Source organism: Pteronotus mesoamericanus, unplaced genomic scaffold, assembly GCF_021234165.1.
Source record: "Pteronotus mesoamericanus isolate MK-2021 breed Mesoamerican mustached bat unplaced genomic scaffold, CSHL_Meso_final scaffold_167, whole genome shotgun sequence".
Taxonomy (NCBI): domain Eukaryota; kingdom Metazoa; phylum Chordata; class Mammalia; order Chiroptera; family Mormoopidae; genus Pteronotus; species Pteronotus mesoamericanus.
The window spans coordinates 22,786,819-22,793,726 of record NW_026555308.1 but is presented as its reverse complement, the minus strand read 5'-3'; positions in this window follow the sequence as shown (position 1 = coordinate 22,793,726).

Here is a 6,908-nt window from a genome sequence, read left to right as displayed (position 1 = left end):
CTGCCTGAGCAAGATGGCTGCTGCCACGTGGGGGATGAGTCAGCACCGAGATCCCACTAGCTACTCCCTCCGTTCTCTTCCCAAAGTCTCCTTCCCCAGTCTCTCCTCTGGCATCTCTAGCCCACTGTGCCCCCGCCTTTGCCGGAGACCAGGGTAAGTGGCTGCAAATAAAAATTTTGCGTTATCCCTTTAGAAGGCTCTTTGCGTCTCCAGACGCCTGTCTCTGGCAGAGAGCAACCCTGCTGCTTTTTGCAGCTGGCTGTTATCTGTGTACTTCTTGGGCTCTGGTGCTGTGGGCTAGAGATCCCAACTTTTGGTTTAGACCCCGCTCTTCTCGGGGGGATCCAACTGGCCATTTCAATATCTTTCTGGAGCTACAGTCTGTGGGCACTCCGCCAGCCTTCTCAGCTCTGTACTGCACTCCTTACCAGTTAGATTGTGATTCTTCTGTCTCCGAGGTTACAAGGCTCCTCTCTCACGCTTGTTCAGTTGTTTGTTCCAGGTGACAATTACTCCACAATTTAGTTGTAATTCCAGGTTGGTCCAGGGAGGAGGTCAGTGTGACTTCCACTCACTCCTCTGTCATCTTGATTCTCTGTTTTTAAAATAGAACATTTTTGTTACATTTAAGTAGAGAAGATCTTATGTGGAAATACAGTCCAGGAGGAATTTTGTTTGTTTGTTTAACTTACGTGGAACCCAAACATCAAAACGATTAACATAACCAAGCTGGTGCAAATGATTTTCAATGCTTGATTTGGATATTTTGAGTATGTTGGCTATCTCCTGCTTGGTATAACATTGATTGTTCTCAATTAATGTCTCAGTTTAATCACTATCAACTTCAACTGGTCTACCCAACCGTGGAGCATCATCCAGCGAGAAATCTCCAGCATGAGACTTTGCAAACCACTTTTGACATGTTTGATTAGTCATAGCACCTTCTCCATACACTGCACAAATCTCTTTTTTGTGTTTCAATTGCATTTTTACCTTTCTTGAAATAATAAAGCATAATATGCCAAAAAATATTGCTTATTTTCTTCCATCTCCAATATTAAAATGGCTACCCAAAAATTCACCAATTTTGATGTGTTTTTTAATGCACACTGATATGACAGCTGTCACTATGTAACAAATATTGTTTCAAATGATGTTAAAGACAACTAAGTGCTGCTAGAGCCATCTTACGCAAAAGAACTTTTTGGCCAGCCCAATAGAAGGGGCCCAGGAGAAACTGGGGACTCCATAGATTTGAGGTTCCCTGCCCTGGAACATCCAAAGAACTTAAGATGCAACAAATAAAAGAAAAAGAACAGGACTGAGAAACTTTTAGAGAAATTAAAGCTGGACTCCAAGAAAGGACACTAGGGGACCCCTCTGACTATTTACATAATCATAAAAATGGAAGCATGTTATTTATTTTCAACGTTCATAATCAGGACTATAGGCAAAGCAGAGAAGACTTAATTAAGTTTAAAGAATGCAAGTATTTTCAGCCACAACAATGGAAGTGACAGCTGCAGGGAGGGAGAGTGAGGAAGCAGGATGGCATAAATGGGGGAGGCACCAATAGCCTTATCTGGCACGGCAGGTTGTCAGTGATTGATGAAACAATTAAAATTCTGAAGATAAATAATAGAGTAGTAAGAAAAGGGGGCTAACTATGTTAAGAGAAGCGGGGCTGGAGTTGGAATAAGGTAAATCTTCAGGGCTCAGAGCAAGAAGTCTTCAGAGATCTAAAACTGATAAATCAAGAGATACCAAGGTAATAGGCGTATGTCATCCTTATTGGTCACTCAAAGCATCTGAGCCTTTCTCCATTGTTTGGGGACTGCCCACCCCAGCGCCAGAGAAGGAGAAAATGCCAGCACTCTTTCCCAGCGCCCCCTGCAGCCAGGGTCATGTTCATGCCCCAGCTCAGCCAATCACTGTGCTCGCTCAGACTGTGCTGTGAAAACCAGGAGACGGAGAAGCAGACACTGTGAAGATTCCATTCTGGTGAGACTGGAGGCTGCTTGGGACAGCCACGCTCAGCTTCTGAAAGTGACAGGGACCCCAGAGCACAGTGTCCAGCACTGGGGTGTTGGAGACACAGGCTGCAGCATCTGGGCCCTGCAGGGGTCTTCACCAGATCAATACCAGGTGAACTGGGGTATCCGTACCTCCTGGATATCTAGGCTCCCATTGATTTTGTGACTTTCTGGATACACTTCTAATAAATGTCCTTTCTACAGAAATTGTCCAGAGTTGGCATCTGTTGCTTACAATTCAAAGTGCTGACAGGCGCAAGTGATATGAGTACACTCTTAGAGATAAGAAAGTAATCTCTAGGAAGAGGAGAAAACAAAATTGTGACAAGGGGTGTCACTGAAGGAGGGGACATGGGTCGGGCACAGTGGGCAGGGCTCTACTAGTTTTCCATGTATAAGCTCCTCCGTGTGATTAAAAAAAAAATCCACGTGCATTTATTACTTGGATTAAATTTAATTTATATACATTTTTGTTGCTGTTCTTCATTTCAGGGGTAAATTCAAGGTGATAACATGGCCGAGGTGTATCCGTTGGGGGAAATGGCTGAGTGGCATGAAGAGAAATTCGCTGGCCAGGGCACGGGTGACCCAAAAGGCATGGAGGCCACCGGGGTGGTAGCACGTGTGAAAACCTGTGAATGAGGGGTTGACACCCTCACTGCGTGAGGGGGGTGGAGGTAGGAGACCGGCCTTCCTCTAGTCCTCAGAGAAGGGCACCTGGCAGCCCTGGGAGGCAGGGTCTGTACTTGGTCCATTGGCCCAAGTGCCCTGAAGGCTCCCAGGCTCATCTCCCTGCCTCCCTCTGGCCTCTCCTAACTCCCATCATGCCCACCCGAATTCTGATCAAAGCCTGTAAGGACATTCCCAGGGCCTCGTAAAGTCCCACACAGGATGGAGCAGATTTAGTTTTCAGACAAGTCAGCAATGATGTGGGGAAAGAAGAGAAACGAAAAAATTTTTCTCAGAAGAAGACTTTGCGGGTAGGGGAAGGGAGGGCTGGGCTGCCATAGACAACCATCTGCAGAATATCCAAGGAAGAGAAGGTAGACTCACTAAGGTCTGGGGCCCCAGATTGCTGAGTCATCAGCAATGGGTGGATGTTTCAAGCTGTTAGAGTTGGGTTTAAATCAGGCAGCACACTTGAAGGGGTGAGTTCCCTGACAGGGGAGGTATGTAAGCAGAAGCTTCACCTCGACCCAGCTGGGGTAGGGTTGGCAGAATTTGTGCATGGAATGAAATTCTCCTACAGCTCTGAAATTCTAAGAAAAGGAGGTTAAGAAAAGCAAGGGAAGGGAGGGTGGAACAAAACAAGGCCCAAGGCAAGAAAGAAGACGCCACAATAGCAGCTGCAGAAACAGCAGCTCAAGATGGAAAATGCCCTTATTTGCCGGGAATTTGTTTCAGCAGATGAGAGGCAGCGACGATGCTCAGGCTGTCTCCTGAAATGAATACCATCTGGGAAAAAACACCAAATTTAACAAGACCGGTTTTTTTTTTTTTCCACTTAATGAACTAAGCCAAGTTTTGTGCCCATCTTGATTTATCTGTTTAGAAAGAAGCTCTTTGTTCCCATGAGTCAAGCCACCCCTCTGGCCAGACAAGGGCTCAAGAACACAAGAGAAGTTGCATGTCTGAGGCTTTTTGGTAAATTGATGTTTATTGTGAAATACATCAGTTATACCCAGAATGGATTAAATATATAGGTAGGGGTTACATGATAAACATTAACTTAACACCTGAATACTCACCATAAGAGCTAGAATATTGCTAGAACCTTAGAAGCCTCCTGTGTGTCCCTGGGGGTAACCACTATTCCAAATTCCAGACTAATTATTCCATTGCTTTTCTTTTAAAACCACCCACATATGTATACCTAAGTAATATATTGTTTTACTTTGATTGTTGTGACCTTAAGATAAATGGGTTCATACTGCACACATCCTTCTGTGACTTTCTTCTTTTATTAAATATTAGAGATTCATTTACGTTGATGTATGTAACTATATTTAATTTTTTTTGTTCTTAATAGTATTCCACTCAATGAACACAGATATTTTTAATGGACTTATGGATTGAGAGGCTGCTCTTTCTTGATTTCCAAATATAGACTGGTTTTCTAGTTATCTATCACTGATTTCTAAATTAATTTTATTGTGGTTTTTATCATATATTGTAATTATTTTATCATATAGATTTATCATAAGATTGGGATATAGGCTTATGACATACAGCCTTTGAAATTTGTTGCGCTAACTTGATGAACTAACAAGTAGTCATTTTTCATAAGTGTTCATGTGACCTTGAAAAAAATATTCTCCTATTATTGGGTTCAGTGTTCTCTACATAGCCACTTGATCAACTTTGTTATACATACTATTAAATCTTTTAAGTACTTTCTTATTTTTATCTACTTGATTTATAAGTTATGATAAGCAATAATTTTAACTGTCTCATTAAAACAGACTTTCATATTTCCTTTTATGTCTGTCAACTATTGCTTTAAATGTTTTAGGCTGTGTTATCAATGTATACAGATGATAATTTTTCTATCTTCCTGGTGAATTAACTTTTTTTTAATTCTTCATTGACCCTCTACCTCTAGTAAAGCTTTTGGCATTAAAATAAATTTTTTCATACTTCAATATGACCTTCCCATTTTTCTTTCCTTGTTTTTTTTTCATTGCCTAGAATATATTTTTCCATCCTTTGATACTTGATCTCTGTGTCCTTACGGGCTTTTTGTGTATCCCTTATAAATAGCATGTGGTTGAATTTTATCTTAATGTTTTTATCTTTTGACTAAAGAGTTTAGTCCATTTACATCTTAGTGATCAATTTGGTTTTATTTCTACCATCTTAAAATGTTTTCTTACTTGACCTGCATTTTCTGCTTCTTTTCTCCCTTTCTTTTCTTACCTTCTTTTGATCTGTATATTAATTAGATATTACTGCAATAATGCCAAATAACAAACGATGCTGAAATCTCAGTGGATTACAAAAAAATGGTATTTCTCACTGTCGGGTCTGAAGCAACAGCTCTGCCTGACCTTTTCATTATTCCATATTGTGGATATAGTCTAAGAATATTCTCATTGGGGCCAGACTGCGCAGCAGAGGTTATCTGGGGCAGGTGGCAGTGACAGAAACACATGAGGCAAAGCCACATCATTCAAGGACATTTAAAGCCTCTGCTTTACATCTACTCACGTTCCATTGGCTAAAACAAATCACATGGTCAGACTCAACAACAATGAAGTGGGGAACTCAGCTCCTCCCATGGGGAGGTAGGAAGGCAGAGTGAATATTTTCTGGACGACAATACATCCACCAAGAGTGATTGAGATTTTTAGGTTTTCCTCTCCTTTTTTTTAATTTTGTTTTCCCACCTCACTTCCATTTGTTTCAGTTATATACTATACATGTCTATTTTTCTAGCCATTGTGCTAGATATTTTAATATGCACACTTAAACTCTAAAGTTATTTTCTCTTCTTGAAAAACATTATAGCTCTTTAACTTAAATCACTCTCCTTCCAATTTACATGCTATTTTTGACTAACATATTAGTACTAACCTATGTCCCCCATAAACATTGGACATTATTATTATTTTACACAGTCAGTGCTTATTTTTATCCTTGCCCTTGCCATTGTTTTTGCTCTTCATTCCTTTTTTCATCTCAGTCTTTCCCCAGAGATCATATTCATTTCTCAAGCACAGTCAAATTACATTTCATAAAGGTCCAGCTGAATTTTTTTTATCTGAAAATTCTACTCTCAGGTGGAGTATAGAATTGATTTATTAATTCAACATTATTTATTTGGGGGCCTACTATGTACCAGGACACATTCTAGGCATTTGGGACACCTCAGTGAACAAAACTCAAAACTTCCTGCCCTTGTTGACCTTACGTTATAGAAGAGAAGATAGGAAGAACAAACAAAATGGGCAAATCAAGTATCTTGTATGTGAAAGTGAAAACATAAGTCAAAAAAAAAAAAAAAAGGTAGAGCCCTGACTGGTGTGGCATGGCTCAGTGGGTTGGGTGTCTTCCCACAAACCAAAAGGTTACTGGTTCAATTTCCAGTCTGGGCACATGCCTGTGAGGGCCAGGTCCCCTGCTGGGGAGTGCAAGAGACAACCAATCGATGTTTCTCTCGCACTCAATGTTTCTTTCTCTCTCTTTCCCCCTGCCTTCTCCTCTCTCTAAAAATAAATGAATAAAATCTTTAAAGGAAAGAAAAGTAGAGCAGGATAAAGGGAGGTCAGAAAGGCCTGGAAGAGAGAGGGTATATGACAATGGTAAATAAGATGCTCAGAGTAGACCTCACTGAGAATGTCACATGTGGGCAAAAACTTGTGAATATCTGAGGGGTAAGCATTCTAGGTGGAGTGAAGAGCCAGAGCAAAAGCCCTGAGATGTGTTTCGCATGTTCAAGGAACAGCAAGGAGGCCAGCCTGGATAAAACAGAGTATGAGAAGGGAAGAGCATATGAGGCAGTCAGAGATAATAGAGGAACCGAACTTCATGGGGCTTGTAGTCATTGTAGAATTTGAGAAAAATGAGGAGCTATTGAAAATTTTCAGGCACAATGACATTTATCTGAGTTTTTACAGTAATCGTTCTGGCTTCTGTGTTGATAGTTGAATGCTATTTTATTTCCTCACATTGATATAGTGTATCCCCCACTATCCCCTGGCTGCCATTGCTGCTCTTGAGAACTCGGCTGTCAACTGAATTATTTGTTTCGGTGATCTGTCTTTGCTCTTTTCCTCAGGAGTTCTGCAGTTTCCCAGCAATGTGTCTGAATGCATATTTCCTTACATTTTTCTTGCTTGTAAGTCATTGGAGCTCCTAGATCTGAAGGTTAGTTTT